Source organism: Columba livia, chromosome 1, assembly GCF_036013475.1.
Source record: "Columba livia isolate bColLiv1 breed racing homer chromosome 1, bColLiv1.pat.W.v2, whole genome shotgun sequence".
Lineage (NCBI taxonomy): Eukaryota > Metazoa > Chordata > Aves > Columbiformes > Columbidae > Columba > Columba livia.
The window spans coordinates 154,701,573-154,724,560 of NC_088602.1; the positions used below are offsets into that span (position 1 = coordinate 154,701,573).

At 41.6% G+C, this 22,988-nt stretch overlaps 1 long non-coding RNA gene across 1 annotated transcript; it reads right to left on the minus strand.

Moving 5' to 3' along the window:
- Window positions 1-16,100: 16,100 nt before the first annotated feature.
- Window positions 16,101-22,571, minus strand: LOC110359019 (uncharacterized). The gene is made up of 3 exons (XR_002413900.2): window positions 22,259-22,571; window positions 20,994-21,183; window positions 16,101-16,320 (listed from the first exon to the last, which is right to left on the minus strand). It is a non-coding gene; the product is annotated as an uncharacterized LOC110359019 (long non-coding RNA).
- Between the last annotated feature and the right edge of the window lie 417 nt (window positions 22,572-22,988).

Below are 22,988 nucleotides of genomic sequence, written 5' to 3' on the forward strand. Positions count from 1 at the left end.
TGGAAGTCAAATGAGGATCAGGTTACTTGTGGATATGTCAAGGCAAAGTCTTCAGTAGCTCTAAGGATGGCGATCACACAACCTCTCTAGGAAACCTGCTCCAGTGTCTGACCACTCTCACTATGAAATTTGACTTATTTCAGGCCAACTGGAATTTCCCTTGTTGCAACTTGTCTCTTGTCCTTTTCCTGAGCACCTCTGAGGAAAGTCCAGCACAGACTTCTCTACAATCTCATTTTAGTTAATGAAAGACTTCAAGTTGCCCTTCTTCTTCTCCCAGCTAAACAAACCAGGCTCTCTACAATTCTAGCTATAAGGTGGTTACACTTCACTACCACGTTTTGCTGACTTGTCCTCGCTGACCATCAGGACCAATCTCTTTTCTGCAACTCTGCCACTGAACCAGTCAGTCCTCAGCCTGTGCTGTTGTATGGGGCTGTCATGTTCCAAATGCAGAATGAAGCATTTGCTCTTCCTGAATTCCAGGAAACTTCTGCCTGACCATTCGTCCAGTTTATCAAGGTCCTTCTGAATGACAGCTTTGTTTTCCAGTGTTTCAAGTGCTCTTCACAATTTACTATCATCTGCAAACTCAGCAAGAGTTCATTCTGACCCATTGCTGAGGTCATTAATGAAAATATTACACAGCATCTGCCCCATTATTGACCACAAAGGACCATAGCTGGTAACTGGCTGTCAACTAGTCTTTGAACAGCTGTCATCTAAACTGAATTCAGGAGCCGGGATAGTTTTTCACATGGCTTTTAAGTCATCCATCCAAACCATATTTCTCTATAAAGATGTTATTGGAAACTACCAAAAGCCTCACTGAAGTCAAGGTGAGCAACACCTAGTGCTCTCCCCTCATTCATAGTAAGTTATACACCATCAGAGGAAGAAATCAGTTTTATTGTCCTTGGTAGATCCGTGCTGGCTGTTCCCAGTGACCTTGCTTTTCCTATGCCTGGGCATGGCCTCCAAGACAGTTTGCTCCATAATCTTTCCAGAGACAGGTGTACAGTTCCCTGGATCTTTTTTCCCCCTTCTCTTAAAGAAACAGGTCTGTGCTTGTCTTTTTGCAACCTTAAGGAATATTTTTGATCTCCATGATCTTTCATAGACAATAGAGAGTAACCTTGCAAAGCCAACAGTCAGCCTGCTCAGCAACCTTGGAAGTACCTCGTCAGGACACACAGGCTATGTATGTTTGCTAAGGTGGTCCTTATCTCAGTCTTCCTCTGCTGGCTTGTCCCACACATGCATGCATAAATTATCCCTAGCAATTCCAGAAATTTCCTGAAATATTTATGTCCAGCAATCTTCCCCTCCAAGCACATGCTAAGTTGCTCCCCAGCTAATCATTCTCTAGCTTCTACTGTTGCAAGAGGTTATTCCTTGCTAGATGCAGGACTTTGCACTTGTTCTTACTGAATTTCATAAGGTGCCTGTCAGCTTATTCCTCCAGCCTGCATAGCACCTTCTGAAAAGCAAATGCTTTTGCTTCAGAAATATGTGCTTTTCTACTCTCATGGTACAGAAATGCTCTACTAGCCATGGCTACTGCCTCCCTTCACACACATACATACCCTGTCATCACCCTCCTCCCAAAGCAGATGAAACAGTGATAATGGTAAGGCAATTCCATATGTTCTGATTACATACGACTTCATTAGCGCACTTCTTCCTGGAAAAAAAAAATAATAATAAAGTCTTCAGATAATGAAATCTTGTTCTGGAACAGATAAGTCTTTATTTTATGAAAAAGCAGTGTAGGGGAAGGAGATTTCACTTCAGCAATTTTTTATTGTTTGGTTTTTCTGAAAGAAAAAGAAAAGTGGCAAAATGACAAGGAAAAATAAAACAATAGAAAATAAATTGCTATATTTCAAAGCCAGTGAAAATTAGACTAAGCAGTAGTAGAAGCCAAATGGAAATCATAATTCTTCTATTTCCCTGGTGGCTTAGACATGTGTAATACGCTTGGCAAAGTGTCAGGGGAAACAAGGGCCAAGCTGCGGTGTGTTTAGAAGAATCAAAAGGCTCCTCTTTAAGAGAGGCAGATTTCCTCACAGCTCAGAGGAGAAAAGTCTGAAGTTCATCTGCAGCTTTTTCCTTATGAAGAGGACAGAGGAGGTAGAATACATACAATGAAAGGACACTTTTCAGCGTTGGAAGGAAAACAAAGGCAACAGTGCAGTGTTGCTAGGTGCATTTTCTTTCCTTTGATTTAGCATAGTGTGCTTGAAGCCAGAAGTACAAGGCGAAATTAAAAGCATGAGCAAGATGACTAGCTTTAATACTTGTAAAATGTGGATTCAGCTAGGTCATGGTGAAACACAGTCCATGTATTAGCACCCATAGCAAAAGTTAGAAAACCCACTTCGAGACCACAGAAGGTACCTGTCAGAAATTAAATTGGCAGAAGGTGCCAGGTCTTTCATAGTGCTCGCGTACTCCAGGCAAAGGAACTGACGGGCCCAGAAAGTTAACATATTTCACTTTCTTTTTGAGATAATCCCTGGGCTGATAGCTTTTCTCTTGATTTCGGTCAGGACAGTCTGAGTCCCAGTGCTTCATCACTGATATACTTTTAGCTTCAGGAATAGAGGGGCAGGGTTTTTGTGGTGTGTCATACAGTATCCTTCCACTTTTTGCAAGATTATTTCGCAATGGAATAGCATTGATTTTGTGCATGCTTTTTGTAAAAGGATGCTGCAATATCAAAAGACACTTGAAGGAAGTCACAGAAATGACCTGAAGGCAGGAAAAAGCAAACTTTCACAATAGGATTCTTAAGGAGGCGAACAACTCTTTTACCAGAGGAGGCAAAGATTTGAAAGCAGCTTCTTGTCTGGGAAATCCCTACATACCTTGTTGCACAAAACTGAGGTGATATACTAGGGGAAGGATAATGGTTCTTTGGATAAAGTTCTCATGATGGAGATAAATAGGAAATACCATCTGGTATAGTTTAAGTTTGAAGGTTCAAAGTAACCTTGCTATATTCTAGCAATGAGGTCAGCTAAGCATTAAGGTAGCTTATTGGGCAAAGAAGTCAGATTGTCTTTGCTTGGGCTTTTTTGAGTCAGATTTGATACATTTTAGAAAGAAGTTCTATTTGTTTGTTTGTTCTAGCCCACTTTGAGGGGAGAAAAAATACTTCTGAGTATTTCGGAGGTCAGAGTAAATAGTCAAAGGAGTAGTCCTTCAGTGCTTAGAGGATGAGAACCTAGGGTCAGTGCCAGATAATTTAGGTTTCTTTTTAGAAGCAAGCTTAAAATTGTTACTATGGGCATAGTCAGGGACCAGTACAGTACAGTCCACACAATGAAGCAGTGACTTCTACCTGGTCCTGGACAAAAGATACAGGCTGGGACACCAGGTCAACACAGACCACATCTGTTCTCTGTAATGATCTTTTTTGTCAGGCTCTATAACACCGTGCCTGCACTCCATCTGTCCTACTCTTTTCTAATATCTTCTACCATTTTGGTTTTGAGTTCTTCTCTTCTTCTGACCCTGCACACCTGAGAGATTCTATACAAATTTATGCAGTTCAAGCCCTCTGTGGTATTTTAAGAGGGCAGTTCCTGACCACTATTCTGTCAGAGTGAAGGAAAGCCTTCTGTTTCAAAAGCATTGCCATTTGAGTATGAAGAAAACTGTTGTCTTGGTATAAGAAAAATTGCAGGAGTAGGAAAATGAATTGCTGAAAACTTACAAAGAGGAGAAAGGAGGAGAAAAATGTTAATATGGTCTTTCCCTTTATGCCTTCCTTCCCTTCCTTTCCTCTCTGCCCTTCTCCCTTCCTCCCTTTTGGATTACCTAGGGTACGAACAGCTTTTTTAATGAACTTTACCGGGAACTTTAAAGTTGTTCTTGTATCTTGCTTGACACATAACAACCTTCCTACAGAAAAGACTGCAAAACCCACAGGAAACAGAAGGGCTTTTGGGGCTTGCCTTTACATTTGAAGTTCTGACCTCTGTTGTTGTAATATGTCAGTTGTGAATACCTTTATTTAATGAGCAGACAACTCATGTTTGGGAGTGACCTCAGAGGTTAAGTCCCATGCAGAGAGTGTTACACCAGCCTGTTCTCAGGGTGTGAGAAAGGTACAAGCGACTGCAGCAAGATTCTGTTTGCTCTTTGGACCAGGTAGACTCTCCTGTGTGGATTCTTCTGTGACCTGGGTAAAAGAAGAAATCACCTGCTTGGTGCATCATACTAGCTGGCTGAATAATTTTTCTGCAGACACCGACAGGGCTGCTGTCAGAAACAGGGGATGTCAGACCAGACCACTGGAATTAAATTACATACAACCTCATTCCCCACCCCCAGCAGCCCAGTTTATTCTGCACAGGTAACCTGTGAAAAATGGACTTTTACAATTGTTCCTGAATGTCATATCTCTTATTAATAAGCTGGACTGCACTCCTTCTCCAGACATTCACCCAGGTTTGTCAACATGGAATATCCTGGCTCAGAGCTGACAATTCTGTGATGAGAGATGAGGTGGAAATATGAAAGGTGAATCTGAAGGAGGAATCATTTCTGGGGACTAAACTATAATCCCCTTTGTTTGTGTATTTCTTAGGTGAAAATTCTGCATGTGCATAATTTCCGTCAATGTAGGAAGCAGCAAGAGAAAGGAAGAAATAAATAATTTCTGGTAATAAACCACAGTCACTGTACATCTTAAATATCCTTCCTCATGCACACAGTCACAGAATGGATTTATTCAAAACCAATTCAAGGTATGGAACACATTCTTATTTATCACCCTGAGGGCTTTCCCCTCCCCCTCAGGCTGTAACAAAAGTCTGCTTGGTGGGGAGCTGCTCTTTACATCCAGTGTGTGCCAGGCATCATCTTCTAAATCCACAGCTACACAAAAGAATCTTCACAGTCTGGAACCCTGAACTTTGTGTTTATCCTAAACACACACATACAACTATTTACACAGGAAAAATCCTTTAGAAGACAATAGCCCCAGGAAACTTCAAACATTAGTATGGATGGGCAGCGCAGAAGGTATAGAGTCTAAATGCATGCTGTTTTCTCTTGTAGTTTGTAAGTACTGTAGAAATGTTTGGGGTGTACTTGAATGGAAATGTGCAATGCTGTTCTGTAGCATATCTTGAGCGTGAAGAGCTAGAGGGCCATTAGGGCTGGTTACAGAGTGCTCTCTCAACTGTAGACTTAGCTCCAGTTGAATTTCCTAGTGCTCTTTGATGGAATCACCACTTCAGATACAACGTACAACTTTCATCTGCAGGTTTTCTTCTGTTGGTTTTTTGTTTGTTGAGGGATTTTTTGTTTTGTTTTTGTTTTTCCTTTGTTTTCCTTCCTTCCCTCTCCCTAATGGAAAAAGACATATTTGTCTCTGTCTAAAATTAGTATACTGTCCGTGTGTTTCCTTCCTCTCCTTCCTCTCTCCCTGCTTAAAATCTGCATTCTCAAATTAGGACTGGCTTGATCTAATTAAGACAGACATAAGAGAGAAAGAATGCTCCAGAGGAAGGCTGGAGTAGGAGTAACAGGAGGAGAATTGTGATTTTTTTATTCCTGCTAGGCGTAATCTTAAAGACATGAAGCAACACACATGCCTACTCAAACAAGTTGTTAGCAAACTAATCGTGCATTACAAGACAGCAGAGCCACACTGTGCTCATTATACACTGTTTAAAGATGGTTTTAGTGCAGTCAGAAGGCAAATCAAACATGTATAGACATAAGGTTGAATGGGGAAGATTGCCTCTTTCCTTTTAAGAGGCATAGGAGAAATAATTTGCTTTACTATCAGTATGTATTCATGAAAAAATAAAAAAAAAAACCAGAATACTGAGCCTGAATTTCTTATCTGCTCAACTCAAAGGGGCCTTTGAATAAGAGATTCCTTTTCTTAGTTCTCTAGAAGAGAACGGGAAGAAGGAATTTCTCAAGCAACCCATCCTTCTGCCTCGATAAAGTGACAGGCAACAAATAGCTGAAGGCAGTTGGCCATGCTGGTAATGGATATTAGCAAGAAAAAACAACATTAAAGTGAACAGAAGTAGGAGATAGTTTGAATAGTATATGCAGGAAGAACTTTCATCATTATTAAACATAGACTCAACACGTATGAGAAGTGAAGGGCTGGATTTGCTACATATATGCATATATACATCACTTGTATGAGTATTTATGATACGAGGATGAAAGACAGGTCTTTTATCTCAGAAGATACTTCTGTTCTAATACTAATAACCTACATATATGAAAGGATCCAACAGATTTGTCCTTGAACAGTGGACCTCATGTCCAGCCCTTGTACAGCTATTTATTCTGTTCATTTCAGCAGGACAAAATTAATTTTGTAGATTTGCATAACCTTGCACTAAAACTACTTCGGCTATAAAAAGTCTGAGAATTTCTTTAGAAAAAAAAAAAAAAGAACACGTAAATTTATCATAGTTATTTTGCAAGCATTTGATAAGTGAGATGGAGTCTTTGCCATTCCAGGTAGCATTATGGTCCTACACAAAGATGTTCAGATCAAAGAGCTCAGTTTTATTCTATTAAATTCAGTCATAAAAGAACTAGAAATTTTACTCCAAAATGTGGCTCCCTTAGATATCTTTCTATATATTCTTTGCTGTATCTGTGCTGCTTTTGTAGTATACTCAGTGGAGACTACAAAGATCCCAATGAGTCTTCCTGTAAACTGTATGATAAGGTGTGATTTGTGTCTGGAAATGTAGGCATTTAATGCTGTTTTAGACATTCTGGGTCAAGAAAAACTTTTTTTTAATATACTTTTTTTTTAAATCAGACTGTCCTCTATCCAAATATCCACATCTCTACAATACTGGAATATGTAGGATGTCTTTTATATAATGTTCTTCATGCAAACATTTGTGCTTGCAGAGGCATTTGCATTCCTATTTCTTTATATACCATGGACAAAGCAAGTGCAACAGCTAGGCATCTTGTGCTGTGGTTTTTCCATCTATATTTGCACTGTTAGGCCAGGACCATTAGTCATCTAAACAGACCTTGTGAAACAGTAAGGAGGGAGGTGAACTGCAGACAGAATTTCTGAGGGGAAAGGGTGTGAGCAGGGCTGGGTGCATCCTGCCTCAGGGTCCCTTCACAGCCTTTCCCTGGTACCCCAGCTCACCGTTTGTGGAACGAATTCCTCTCCCTTGGCCTGATCAGTGTGAGACTAGCCATGTAAAGCTACATCATGCAAGTCACTGAATGATTTCTTGTGACTCCTGCAGAGGCATGAAGAAAAGGTAATACCAGGCACTTCTTATCCTTTCTTGCATACGCACCTCTACTTTCAGAACTGCCTTGTAGGAACCACTTCTTTTTGCACAGAAAACACCTTTCTATGTGAGAAGGAAAGCTGTTGCCACTTTGATGACCACTCAGAGGGGACTGGTGCACCTGTGATGAAGAGCCAAGGGAGAAGCCTAAAAGCTTGAGCTTGCTTGGCCTGTGCTGTCCATGTCTCCCTGAGGAAGCTATGAGTGTTTCATCTGAAGTACAGTCATCCACCATGCTTCCTGTGCCATAAACAAAGGAGTAACATATCTGTTCAGGGCTGAACAGGCTGTTCAGGCTGAAAAACACTGAAAGTAACAGATTCCTGCATCAGACACTTAACATTAGAATAGAATAGAATAGAATAGAATAGAATAGAATAGAATAGAATAGAATAGAATAGAATAGAATAGAATAGAATAGAATAGAATAGAATAGAATAGGTTTCAGTCAGAAGGGACTGATAATGATCCAGCTGCCTAAATATGGAAGCCCGCAAGACAGACTGCCCTGAAGAATTGTATGTGCAACTTCCAGTTTTACCTGGTGTTCCCTGGAGCTGGGAAGTGCTTGTGGTTTTGCAGGCTGTGATGCAAGTGGAACTAGTCAGTACGCAAAAACTGGACTTGCACCCACTGTCTCTACTCCACTGAATTGCATTCTCCAGTCTCTGTCACTGTTGCCATGCACTGAATAGAGTACCACTGAAGTACCCAAAGTACTCATATATTGCTTTAAACGATGAGAAGAAACACTGCATCACTTTGTGCATTATCTGTTCCCTGATAGCAGGAGGCAAAACCATTTCGTGGCAGTCTCCGGGGACAGAGAAGAGTTCTTTATAACAAACCTGACAAGGGCATTTCTTCTTCACCTGATTCCCAGCCCTCAGCACAAACCTGAGCACCACTCCATTACAATGCTGTTCCACTGCACATCCTCTCATGGTTGACAGTGGATATCTTACTTGTCAGTCTAAATATTCAGAGAGACCACATGATTGATGTCCATGGCCTAAAAAGATTCAGTACATTTGTTTTGTCCATTACCTTGTTATCTCTCAGAAGTTCCCATCAGATTAACAATTTCAGTCAGAAAATAGGATATGTTCTGTTCTCTCCTCTTCCCTTCCCCCCAGACAGGTTTTTAGCATACCAAGCTAACAAAATTGCACCAAAAAAAAGCCCCACCATGTTTTTAAACTTTTCTGCTTCCCTTAAGCTTTAGATTTAGCTGCCTTTCAATCCCCTCCATGCTGGCAGAGATCCATAAGGCTTTCTCTACAGAACAGATTATAGGCAACTGTGCAGTGTGAGTAAATTTGGAAGGAGCTTGTCATCGTCGCTATCAGCACTCCCAGAAGTCCCAGCCAGCATCAGAGCTCAACAGTATACAAATACGTGGTAAGACTGTCTTCCCTCTCAGGACACGGCCCATCATCACCATGATCCCGGCAACAAAAACCTCAGTTGTGCCATTTGCACCAGGCTCCTAAAGTCTCCCTGTGGTGCATAGCTCCCTGTCCAGCGACAGGTTTAATTTTTACTGATGATCTCTGGGACTGCCAAGGCCTGGACAAAACTGTGCTGGCAACTCACCCACTCTAAACATGCACATCTCCAGTTCTCTACTCCCAAGCCAGGCAGCCGACTCAAGCCCAGCGAGCAACATGCCAATCTCAGATACCTCCATGCCAGTCTCACAACATGCTAATCTCAGATACCTCCATGCCAGTCTCACAACATGCTAAGCAAAGCCCAGTTCCTTTTCCCATCCCTCATTCTTTTCTCTTTGTAAAGGGTGCTCCCTGGACCCCTCCAGCTGAAGTTCTTCACATTTGTAGAAACAAGCTCACCTGCTAAAGCACCCACTTAGTACCAGCACAAGCCATTCTTGAGACAATCATCCTGCATCAGTTCAGGCTGGGAGGGTGGCATATAGCGTGTCTTAGAGATAGCACCATCCCTGGGTACACTGCAATGCAGCACTATTTGAACCACCTTTTGGATCTGCAAGAGGCAGAAGAAGAGCTTGAGTTATTTTATCTACCATGGTATATCTGCTCCAGTTACTTGATTGATGGCAAACCACTGTTCAGCAGCATGAGTTTAAATAGTTTGCACTGAAATATAGTCTTTTCATGTGACTGTGACTCCTGTGTTTTTCTGATATGATAAGATGATGGCAAAACTTGTCAAAATAATAGCCTGTTGAAAAGGCTGAAAACCAGTTGATCTGCATTTAAATTTCAGATCACAAAAGTGCACTTGGTACTGTGGGTTGTCGTGTGGTAATATCTGGTTTCTAAAAATTCAGGCATTATAATTTTTAGATTTCTATCAAACTATGCTCAGAGTTATCAGGCATTGCAGATACTTTTAATGAAAGACAGATTAAATTGCACAAGAAGATTAATATAATATGAGATCCTTGGCACAAATGTTTCATAAAGATATTGTGCATATCCACTACAGGAAACATCTTTCCTGAATTATTTTGAGGGTGGGAGGTACATCTGTAGTCATGGAAGTTTGTCACTCTAGCCCAGACAGACACATGCATATGGAAAAACATGATACTCCTTCTCTTTCTGGAAAGGGTAGAGGTATGAAGAGTTTGTTTTGGGGTTTGGGGCAAAAGAGACCTGGGCAGCAGGCAGCTACAAGTATAGTAAATAAAATAGCCAACATTAGTGGCAGCTGTTATGGAGATGTCTCAGGGAAGACTCTCAGGCTACAGTGACCACAAAATTGCACCATGAAGACACCTGAGCTCCTGTGGTCAGTGTGGTCGACTGATTTGTAATAGGTACTACTGTATTACTTTCCTGTTTGATTGACAGCTATGTTTGGTTGGAAGAGGATCATTCAGAGACCCATACCCTTTCACCAGATGATGGAACAAGCTTACTTGGGTTGTGTGCTTCAAGCAATTTGATGTTGAATGCACCAGACTCTAGTTGGTTTCTTTGGATGATCACAGAGCAATGTGCTTTCTGGTGACTACGAAGCCTATTGGTTGCTTAGAGAAGTTGTGGTTGTCCCATCTGTGGAAGTGTTCAAGGCCAGGTTGGATGAGGCTTTCAGCAAACTTATTTAATGAAAGATCTCCCTGCCTATAGCAGGGGGGCTGGACTAAATGGTTTTTAAAGGCCCCTTCTGACCCAAACCACTCAATGATTTTACAATTCTATTATTAGCTCAGTCACACAGTATGGCTCCTCTGATTTACCAGTCCCTCTTAAAAAACTCGGGACGAAAAAAAAAGCCTAAGAAGCAGAACAAAATGTGTGTCTATTCTGTGTTAGCATGGTGGCAGTACACACAGATGGGGGAAAATATGTTTACAGAGGCCATAGGAAAACTCAGCAGTAACTGAAGGAGAAAGCTGAAATGAAATGAAGCTGAAATGCATCTGCATATTCTTCTTGCTGCCATTTCAAATGCTGCTGCTTTTTTTTTTTTTTTTCACAGGGAAGGGGGAGGCTGTACAGAACCCTCCATGCTGAGCTGCTAAATGAATTTTTCCTCATGAAAGCTGGGGGGAGAATGAGGCTGCCACTGACTCCCTTCCTCAGCTATTGGAGTGTAATTGTGCCCAGGGCCAGGCAGCTGCTGCCTCCTGCTCCTAAATGGAAAGGAAGCAGTGCTTGTTTTTTAAGGAGGATTTTGACTGAAGCAAAATAAAGCAGTCACAAAACATACAAACAGAGGTACCTGAGAAAGCTCTGGATTCTCTTTTTCATGCTGGAATGACAAGGAAAAGCTCAGAGACAGACACCCAGTCACAGCTCTCTCTTGCGGAGAAAAGACTTAGTGGCGCAGGAGAAACTGGGATCAACTGGAGACGGGAAGGTTAAAAAATAATTAAGTCAGCAAACCAGGCACTAACTACCTGCTGAGAGAAGCATAAGGCCCCTACCCCATCTCTTCTCCGTTTTAGCCATCTGTGGGGTCTACCTGTTCCTTTCTTCTGCTCAGAGTTTTGACCAAGTAGTGGTTTTGAGGGTATCATTCTTGTCCTTACTGACCGGGTCTGTGAACAAGTATGTGTCCCTAAAAGTACCACATGGTTCAGTAATGCTCTGTGTAAACTACTCTTACAAAACATGTCCATTTCTGTGCTGTGTCACCTTGTGCCATGTGTCCCTGCTGCAGAAGCTCTGAAATACTCTGAGAGTGTGCTAGCTTTGCCTTATCCAATATTTTCTTCACTCTGTGGCTCATCTGTTGCTCCTGGTTCATCTGTTTCTCACCCAGGACTGAGGCTCTGCCCCTTCCTGCTCTATTCAGCTCTTCACTAACAAAAACAATGAGGTGTGACCCTGTGGCCATGGCAAACAGTTTTATAACATGGACCCTAAACCAGGAGTGTCCTGTGGTACCACAAGCTGTGACAAAACACCACGGAGATCTTCATGATACAGTATTTTAGGCAAATAATCAAATTTCAGCTTAAACTTGTATCAGCTCCTGGTGTGATAGAAGCTGACAAGACCGTGACAAAGGAAATGGTCCTGTGTTGTTGACAGTGCAAAAATGGTCAGCAAGAGTATGCTTCTTGCAAATATTCACAAGGCTTAAGACTTTCCTTTATTCAGCATAACCCACCATTTTTGTGAGTGGCTTCTGCTCCCATGGAGGAGCATGGGAGTAATTCACTAGATACCTGGTGCCACTTTTTGCTTTTGACTGACAGTGGTCAGTCTCAGCAGCGGTATGAGAGCACCAAGGAAATCATGGTACTACAAGGATCCAAGTGGCTACTTGTGAACCTGGGGAAGGTTAGCCAGGTACTGACATGCTTGTGTTGCACACAGGAGTGTAAATCACAGAGAAGTTCTGTTTAATGTCTCTGTAGCTGTTGGAGTTGCTGGCATTTAGGAGCACTATCTCTGTTCCTCTCTTAGCAGCAGGAAAGGATGTAAGTAGATGAAAGACCCTTCTTTTAGGAGAACACATAGGGAAATTATGTCTGATATGGCTTGGTAGAAAGTCAACCAATAATTATTTAATGTCAGATGACATAACAGTCCAGCTGCATAACTTTTTCCTCTCTTCTTTATCGGCACTGTTGAATGAGGAATCAAGCTTCTCATTGATACCATTTAATAAGGTAAACACAATGCAAAATCTTTAATAGAGAGTTTTAAATAAAATATGAATACCTCCTAGCAAAGTGGACTGCCCTGATAATTACAAAAATTGGCTTATTGACACATACAGTTTTTGTACCAAGAGTATGCCATTTATTTTTTCAAATCCGAGAATCACAGGCTGTTTGAAAACAGAGAGCCATATTCTCCTTTTCAAAGAGCTGGAAACAAGACGTTTTTCATGTTTCTCTTTATTACTAGTCATTCATACACTTGCCCTGAGCAGGAAACCTGGAAGTTTCATCATCTCAAAAACCTCTAAGAAGGGAGAGGCTTTAGGCCCACAGAGAAGTGGATCCTTCTCCATGCTCCACAGTTAGTGCTTCTCCCTGCCAAAATCATGGGTGTTGTGGGTTGAGAAGAGGGTGCCCAATATCAGCTAAAGCTGTTCTAAGGAGGCTTAAGTTAAGAGTGGTAGTCAGATGTGTGTGGAATTGTCAACCTCATCAAGATCAACACCAGCTTCTATGTCCTCCTCTTTAGCAGCAAAATGCTTGTGGCCCATCACCATGCAAGGTTTTCCCAATGTTCTACCTTGTTGCCAGCATACTACAACAATTTTGTATGAGAGTAAATCAAAAAATTTGTTCTTGCAAGTTCTTGCATAATACATGACAACACTGCATATCAGGTTGATACTGTATGAAATAATGAGGTGGATTTGGGTTAGCCAAACTACTATGAAAATGACTTTTCTTAAATATCAATGCTGCTAGAAGTACCTATGTCTGTGAAGAAGTATTTAGAAGTCCTTCTGATAATCTTTGAATACAAGACTGTTTCTTACTGGGAATTCAGCACTGAAAAATAAATAAATATTAAGATCTACATAGCTACTTCCCTTTATACTTTGATATCAGGCATGTCCTTAGAGGGAGGGCTATCTAATTTCTGTCCTGAAAAAACAGTATGTCCTCTCTCTTCTCTTTCATTTCTGTGGCCTTTTATTTGACCTCTGATCTTCAGGCAGAGAGGCTACAAATAGCAAAAGCTTGAAACATAAAAAAAGAGACAATGTTATGCCCTGCGGGTAGGACCAGAGCCTGGAGCTTCTCTGTAGCTTCTCTGTCTCAGGCTCCTGGAGGGGCTGCTGGAGCAATACCCTCACTGACAAGGCTGTGACATTCTGCGCTTCGATAGCTCTAATAGGAATGTGGGGACACCACCACGATCCCCTACAAAGGCTGGGGCTACACATGAAGTGGCTTCAAAGTTTCAAGTCTCTTCCTAGTGTGTGCTTTCTTCTGACTGATTTGTGACCTCTCTTGCCAGAAGAACATACACACCTTGAGTTCCTGGCCTAACTTGGTAATTCCTTACCCTCCTTCTACCACTAGCTTTGTCTGAAAGGTCTTCTGCTGCCACCAGTGGATTCCTCTGTGACTGGAATGGACTGACTTGCTTTTTACGTCCAGATGCACTGCTGTCTCGCTTATACTTTCCTCCTTCTGAGTTGGTGAGGAACTACAGGTTACAGGTCCAGACTTTATCTGTCCTGCTCTTCATCTGGCCTTCAGACACTTAGCATTTGGAAAGAGCTAGATTCTGACCTTTCTCTACAGATCCCATTTATGCCTGTCTAAAGAAGACAAGAATTAAACGAAGAAAAAAAAATCAAACTATGAACAAATTCAAGTCAGCTTTATCTTATGTCATGGCACAAAAAAGGGCTCCTCAGTGGGCATCGCATTCCAGCCTCTTTGTAGCTCTGCATGGTTACTTAACTGGCACTTGCAGAAAAACTACTTGCTTGAGCAAATTCTTCTGAAGCAGTCTGTGTCATTCGCTTTTTTCACAAGACAGGCCTTGTCTTCTTTCACATCTCCACAGTATGAATCCAATACCCAGGTCAAAGCATTTCCAGAAAATGCATTTAGACCAGCAGAGCACTGGAGAAACCTTAGGGACAGATTCTGTGTCTTGCTGCAAAAGCGTGTTTCAGGAGAAGACAGAATAAAGTAGAGGGGAGCAATAATATTCTACCTACCCCTAAAATGTACACGCTTTCAGGATTCCTTCTGTGGTGAAAATGTTCCCTCCACCCCAGTATAACTGTAAGACATTCTAACATACAGCAGGGTCTGCAGAGCTGTTCTCAGGAGGTTCAGACTACCCATAGACCAGTAGGAGAGCTTATATTGCTGCCCTGAAGGAGAACTCACTGGGGTCCACAGTCTCTGTGTCAACAGCATGACCACTATACATCTGGTACAGGAGAGTTCATGGGTCAGAAGCCCAAGAGCTGCCACAAGGGTGATATGCATTTCATTCCTTGCGTCAACCCAGTCTAGTCATAGTACAGCCTTGTCTGATCCACCATCAGGCAGAAGCATCCTGGTCACCAGAGTGTCCTCCTGCAGCATTTCTTTCTTTCTCTATGTTGGCATTAGAGATGTGTGCCTTGACTTGATGTTTCTTCCACTCAGTAGAACTGAGAGTACTTCAGATCATGGAGAGTAGAAAACATCTCATTTTTTTTTTACTACCATAATGCACTATATCTCTAGCAGCACCTTGGCTCCTTCTCATAGCTTATTGAACAAAAAGAAACTGGTTTTGTCATTAAAAAAACATGCAGCAACTGCTTGCAACCCAGGAAGCCAAAAACAAGTCTTTGGCAGGAAGGATGAGGGAAAGCAACAGATTATACAGCACCTCCTTGAATTTGACCTTTTGGGTCTGAATCCATTGCAGAAGGTTGCACAGATGCAGCTCTTTGGAGGAAATTCTCCTCCGAATATTCCTTTCTGCTCAAATTCTCCATGTCAACATCCTCCAGCCACCCTGAACACACCAGTCTTCTTGCAGGTGCATTTGCTTTCCAAATCAACATGGTGACATTTACAGAGAAAGCTCCCACAGCTCCCCATTTGTTTCTTTATTTGCCTTCTGTGACCTTTTCCCAGTCCGTCTTCTGGACCTCCTCTTCCTTCTCCTCTGTTCCTGTTTTTCTCTCCAAATGGCACTGGTCATCTCTCTGTGCCTAATTATGCTCAAACCATGGCTGTTGCGAAAGCTTTTTTCCCTTATATCTCCCACCATCTGGAACAGTCTTTTTTTTTCCTGTTGTTTCTTTCTGCCTCACTGCTTCTTCATCTACTTTCAAATCTCATCTGAAAACATCTCATGTTCCCATGCCTGTGCCTCTTAATTTCTCTCTCCCTCTGCTATTATGTATTATTTAACTTTGATAAGTACCTTGGGATGCCATTTGTATGAAACAAATTCTACTAAATAAAGCTGTACTCTACTGTCAGCAGAGCCTACCCAAACTATTTGCTTTCCCGCTTGGTCTTCAGCAAACAGTAGACCCCCCTGTGCCGATGATGAACAACATTATGCTAATGACTGCCCAGTAATTGGAGGGAGGAGGGATGCAGCGCTGCCCAGCAGATTTGTGAGTAATAGAGAGGCTGCTCTGAGCCAGAGCCCTTGAGGTGAAGCAAACGTCGCCAGGAGGAGCAGGAGCAATTCCAGGGATACTTGGGGGAAGACAAGGGAGGAATGCAAAACGTTGTGAGATTGCGCGGCTTACTATTATACTTACCAAGGCTCACTGACGAGCTCTGCTTTTTTCAGATTCCATGTACACGTGTAAATACCTGAAGGCAGACACCTGGCACGAGGCACATATCTGAGGCACAAATGGCTGCAACAAAATCATCTAAGCATTGCTGAAAATAGGCTCAAGGGAAGCCAGCTGAAGGTGAAAAGCAGAGCTGTAACCTGCTGATCTCTGAAGTGCAGAGCCAGGAGAGGTGCACAGAGGGTGACTCGATGCAGTTATATGTGGGGGTGGGGGTTGTTCCCTCCTGTTTGGTGGCTCTCCTCATCTGTGTTCCTTTATCTGTGAACTATTTAAAAAAAATAATAAAAGTTAAAAAATAACAACAGCATATGTTTTGGAGTCTTGTGACAGTGAAACAGATGCCGTTTATCAGTAGACAGTTTGTGATGACATTTTCATACTAGTCCTGGGTCTTGAAGTGACCTGTGCTGCATCTCTTATGCTCTGCACCCATTGTCTGAAAGCAGGGAGGATGGGACAATTATACATATTCTTCATCACAGTAACACAGAAATCTCCAGTCCTAATCTTGCCTGAACCTCCAGAGCAGTCACCACTTTCCTAGGCCAACCTTTGTGGAAGCTAAAAGTATTGTGGCAGGATACACCTTCCATCAGGGACACTGTGAGCAAGAAGAGCCAGTCTGGCTTTGGCTAAACTGAAGTCCTCACTGGAAACTTCTGCTAAAGGGCAACACACATCAAAACAGGGGAGGCAATGGTGCTGTGAGGCTTACTGATTTAGCCAAAAATAGCCTACCCAGGGGATCTGCAGTGCAAGAAGCATTCTGATAAACTGACTAGAAACTAATTCTGAATAATAAACACTCTTTTGAGAAAATAATAAACTTGTTCCCAAAAAATTGAAGAGTAAAAGAGGCTAAATTTATTGGATAAATAATTTGCTATGAATTATTCACTCAGCTTTAGCGCTTACAACTATTACATTAAAATATTCCCCTATTTAACATATAATGCAAACTAATAACAATTAAAGTCAGCAGCAGTGGAATGTTCTCAGTGAGCCACTCTGCAGATCGTTATGCAGCTTAGCCACAGCGGAATGGCCATTTATTAATCTCCAAACATGTGCAGCCTAATTGGCTATTTACAGCTGTCAGCCAATCGAAGTGCAAGGATTTACATAGAGATAATGCAGTTACTTTTCACTGTTGTGAAAAATCTATTTTGGTCCTGCATGCTGCCCATGTCAGCCAGACCACTGCTTGCTCGCTATTCTCCCAGCCAGACACACAGATTTAACCCTCATGTACATTAAAATTAGCCGTTAAACTCCTGTTGACCTCGGAAAAGTCAACGCTTGGCCCCAGATTTCACCCCACTCTTAAGTGGTAGAAAATGGTTTGACCAAAATGGGCCATGGAATAGAGGAAATGTAGACCTATTAGGCAGTGGCTCTGACCCACTTTTATTGAACCCGTTTAGTGGCTCTAACTCCTTTCAAAATTAATTCCCTTCAACTAGCTTCAACACTTGTTAAAAATAGTCCTTCTTTGGGCAGTCCAGCAGCCATCAACCTCATCACCCCTTCTTGTCTCCATGCAGGGCACACAGACAGCCTGCTGAGTGGAGAGCTGCAATCCTTAAATCCTCTTCTATCAGATGAAAAATTTTGTTGCAACTTGCATGGAGGGAAGGCCAAAACGTTTCCCAAATAAAACTTATCCCCAGGAGCCAAAGGTAGCTTGACTCCTGCTTTCATGTGCCAGGGCCTGGAAGTGGCATGAGAGCAAGCAGAGCTCTGCTGGAGCATCCAGATGAGCGAATCTTTGTATATGTGTTGTGGTAATCCCTGCTTGGCTTGGTTTCAAAATATCCTGTGCTAACAAACACCAAGGCTGACGGAATTTATTTCCTATAAAAATTTTGGCCTTCAGGTTCCAAGTTTATTTAGCTCAAGATGCGGTAATTACCGGCTCATAAACAGGAAGTATACCCTCCGGTACTAATCTACTTAATAGAAGTTTATTGGATAACATTGACCATAACGATAACTAAAACAGATATATAGCCCCATTAAAGGAGGTTTAGTCTTCAACACTCACAAGTATATCTAGAAGCTTTAGTGTAAGTTTTATCCCCCCTCTTCAGTACTTTACAGCCTTTTGTCCTTTCCTGCCTCTTCTCCAGGTCTTGGTACTTTCTGTGGTGATGTTACAACAGCACTTTAGCTATCTAAAAATACAGCACTAATAAAAGCATCGTGAATAAAGAGAAAATAAGCTCTCACTTCATCATTCTAGTTTCTTGCCTTGATCTCTCTAACCACTTTACATTCCCCTTGCTGGGTACTCTTTTGCTTAGCAACCATCCCTCTTTTCAGAAGCAAATGAAAAATACTTTTCTTGTTGATAGATGCAAAAAAATAATTGCTATAATAGTCAATTTGGACCACCTAATCTTAAAAAGAGCACAAAGCAGTGACGAGGGGAGTAGACCTTGGGTACAAAGATCAGTTTCTTATTCTTGCAGCTTTGTGTGAAACCACAGCACCTAGGTGCCTAAACGCTCCTGAGGATCACGGCCTTAGTTTATTTCCATTCAGTTCCTCATTTTAAAAGCAGCAATCATTTTCCCACATCCACAAGTGAATTGTCAGGATAAATACATGGAGAACATGAGATATTCAGACACCACAGTTAAGAGGATCAAGTGATTGCTGTGTATGATTTATTATCCTGTTTTGTTTTGTTTTGCTGTGGCTAATATATTCTACAGACAAGCTATGTAAGAGGAAAATAATTTTTTTTTTTTGGTGGAAGTTTCATCCTAATTTTTATCATTGTTTCACAACCCAAAATTTAAGTTTGAATCCTTTAAAGTATTCTCTCTGTTGTACCTGGATGTTTCTCTAAGTCATATGGGTAACCGCTTCTGTCTTTCATTTCATCATTTCTCCTTAATATCCTGCAGCAATGAGATCTGTCAATTAGTTTGCTGTTTTGCAGCAAAAAGACTTGTTTTTAGCACTGTTAAATGTTTTGCCTTCCAAATTTGCAAACTATCATTTTATCTTTGTATATAGACCTATATTTGTATATAGTTTTATTGGCATCTTGGTATTTTGTTTAATTTAGTCCAATCCAGTTCGTGAAGACAACCCTTCTTTGGTTTAAACTTACATTTGCTTAGCTAATTTTGTTTACAAATATGACGTTACCGCAAGTTTTGAGCAAAGCTGTATTTTGAATTCTCTTTACTCTGAGGAGTTCCAGTTATCCACTTGCTCATAAATGCCATTAGCTTCTGAAACAAGTAGTATCTCAGGTCTCAATACAATGTTTTAGACAGAGCTACTGGAACTAAACCATATCCAGAGGGGATACACGATTTGTGCAAGAAGCACTGTAAAAGCTCCAGTAATATTTCACACCCCCTCATGTCTAGCTTGAATTTTACAATTCAGTGCTCTGTGGGAAAAAGATTTCTTCACTGGATGATCCGCAGTGATGCTCAAATGCTCACAGTTAGGTGGTTCTAGTTTATTTATCCAGCAGCCTCTTCTGACTGTACACCTATTTTCTGGCACTGATGCTGAGTGAACAGATCAACCCCACTGTATAGCTCCAACCACAGCAGGATGGAATGACTGGGAGAGCCTTGCTCAGCATGGACACATGCTCTTCTCTGCCTTTGCAGAATTATGGTGAGGCAGTCGCTGCTGGAGATTGCCAGTTGTAGTTTTTTTGGAGTATGAAAATCTGCTAATTACATTGTTTGCACTAGACCACCAAAGAAAATAAAAGCTAACAACACAAAGCTGAGCTACTGCTCAAAAGGAGCATTAAGAGGGGGAAAAAAAAAAAAAAAAACACAGAGTTCATTAAAGCAAAGTAATATCCTAAATAAAGCTAATGCACTCTCTCCTGTTCCAATGAGCTTCATGAATAATGGATAAACAAACCTTCATCTGCTTTAATTAATCTGGTTTCAAAATTAATTTGACCCAACACAAAATTAGCAGTCAATTTAAAGCTTTGGTTGCTCAACACGTTCAGGATATACAAAGAGACTGGGTTAGCAGACAGTGCTGCAAACAGCAAAGGGCAATATTCTATTCCCTAAAGTAAAAGACCTGGTTAATTAATACACAGCTAAGGTGGGGGACGCATTTCTCTTACCAAAAACTAACTTTACTCTGATGTTTTATTTGTCTGTTCCAGACAATTCCTGAATTTCCTTTAATGGATATTTATCCTTGTTTGGAGAGTCCTGCACTGATGCAGCACTGATGCTGCAGCCTTTTTTAAACATAGTCCCTCCTTCAGAAGCACAGAGGTGTCTCAGAGATGAAACTCTGCCTAACTGCTGCTGGGCAGATGCCCTTGCTTGGTGTGGCTTGTCCCTCCAGGTGGAAGGCTTGCTGACGCACTGAAGCAGCTGCAGCCTCCTCTCTTTTACAGTATTTTTGAAACCCTCTTTCCTCTGTCATCAGAGAATGGAAATGAAAAGGACTCCTGTAGCTTGGATCAGCTTTGGAGGTCTCCTCAGTCTTCATGTCACTCAGCAAAACTCTTGTGGATGTCTTTTCCACCAGCTAAGGGATCCTCTGGTACAATGATGGCTCAGCTGTTTCCCCATACCCGACAAGGGCGATCTTGGCAGGCTGTAAATCTCATAACTTTTTTCATGTGTTTAAAAGGCTTCTCCAGACTCATAGTCTGCCTTCAGACCAGTTTTGCCCCACAACACAGACATAAAAGTGTTTCTGTGGAATAAAAGGCCCAGTAGTTATACTGGTCAGGGCTTACTGGCATTGAGTAGGTGAACTACCTAATATGTAAATAGTATTAGCCCTAAAAAGTTTCACAAATGTGTCAAGTTCGCACCAAGGCTGGTTTCTCAGACAGTGTAAAACAGCATATTTTCACTGACTTCACTGGCCTTGTGCTGATATGAAAGGTTACTCTTTAGCAGTTAAAAAAAAAATCATTTCTACCTGTTTGTGCTGTGCTCCATTTATCAGGTATGCAGCTTTGAATGGATTTTGCTTTGTAATTTTGCACAGTGTAACCATTGTGGTTCGGGCTGTTGCTGTATGGTGTCCTTGAGGAAAGGGGACTGATTGTATTCTTTGAGTGCCTTCATGCAGTCGATCTCAATCTTTGGTGATAAAGTCTGGGGAAAAGCTGAAATTCACAGAGATGAATTGCTTTAGATTATCAGTGTCATAAGTAAGCACACAGGAATGACTTGCTATTGCAAGTCTAAAAGAAATATTGAAGCTGATGATCCCTTGTTTACGTAGATGTTTTTAGGAAAGGATTTAAATGAGTGAGATTATATTATACTAGGGTTGGTGGACAATGCCCCATCCCTGGAGACATTCCAGGCCAGGCTGGACAGGGCTCTGAACAACCTGATCTAGGTGAAGATGTCCCTGCTTATGGCAGGGGGCTTGGACTAGATGACTTTTGATGATCCCTTCCAACTCAAACTATTCTATGATTCTATGATTCTTCTTCAAACATCAGACAGTGTGTGAGAACAGGTCCTCATGTGGGTAAATTCAAAGGACGGCTCTTTCATACTGCGGCAATCACAAGGCTATTGCAATACCCAGTGATCAGCAATGCACAGGGAAGCTGTATTCCACAGCTCCTTGTATAAAATGAGAAGCAGCTTCAGAGTTGTTATGTCAGCACTGTCCCACCAAAATATACCCTTTCCCTGGAGCAGAAATATCATAGCAAGCGAAACAGTATAAGTGCTTAGAGGGACTATTCTGCAATGATGACCTTATACAAAATATCCTTCAGCCTTGCTTAGGAAAAGTCCAAGTTTCTCAGGACACCAATCAGACAGAATTGGACCTTACTTGGCAGAGCATCATCCATGTCTGCTCCCCAGGAGAGGGTAATTGTACAACTTAAAGACTCAGCTGGTGTTTGCTAATGGTCTCACCAGGCTCTGTTTAAAGGGATCTTCAGGGCACGCTCAGTCTAACACTGTTTAATGATGCAGTTTCATCAGCCTGTGAGAGAGATGTAGGGCCAGTCCCTTGACCTGTCCTGGACTCACTGGGAGCTCACATAATTCAGTTAGCATTCACCTCAGTAACAGTTTTGAAACCTCTGCCTTTTCTTGGCGTATGTGCCAAGGGTACAGGAGGGGATTGTGTTGATCTATTATTTGAGAGGTTTGGCACCACCTGGAAAGATCAAAAACCTTTTTCAAAAGTCCAAAGTAAATCTGGGTACTTACAATGAGTTTCGTAGATTCAGTTATCCGTCGACAGCTTACTTTCAAACGGGAAGTTTTGATCCATTTTTGATGATTTATCCAAATCTCACTTAAGACTTTATTACTGTTATGTATGACTTCTTCACCTTGTCATTATCCCTGAAAAAGTAGTTACTAATGGTTATTGACAGTTGTCAGCTTGCCGTTATTTTTAAGTGCCTGAGTGGAAGCTTTCGGTCTCATGAACAAGGTAATAGCATCAGATGATCCCTTGCCATGGTCTGCATGGTTAGCCTGCAGCTAATGAAAGATAAGTTGAGCTTTGCCTCAATATGTGAAGGCTGAGAGATCACACATTAACTCTCATTTGCCACAGGGCAGGAATATGCATGAGCAATTACTGTGACTCAGCTAGTGAACAGCCCAGGCACCTTTTCAAAATTTAAAAGAGGAGCACAGTGCATTCAGAAAAAGAGGTTCCTGTCAGCTGCTCCAAATGGGTGCCTTTCTCTTGGTTTCAGGCCTTGTTCACACATAACTAGCTTGAATCTTTGTTGATGACTTACCTACGCTTAACTTGCATCTCTGTATCAGAATGTTCCCCTGGGTTTTATGGTTATTTCCAGTCTGTTAAGGCTGCTCCCTCTGAACTTCTCTGAATTAAATGAAAGCAGTCTTTGGTGTCTTTTTTCCAGAATGTTTTTTCTTATAATGACAAGTAGTGGCTTCTCCAAGGCTCATCAAAGTTTTT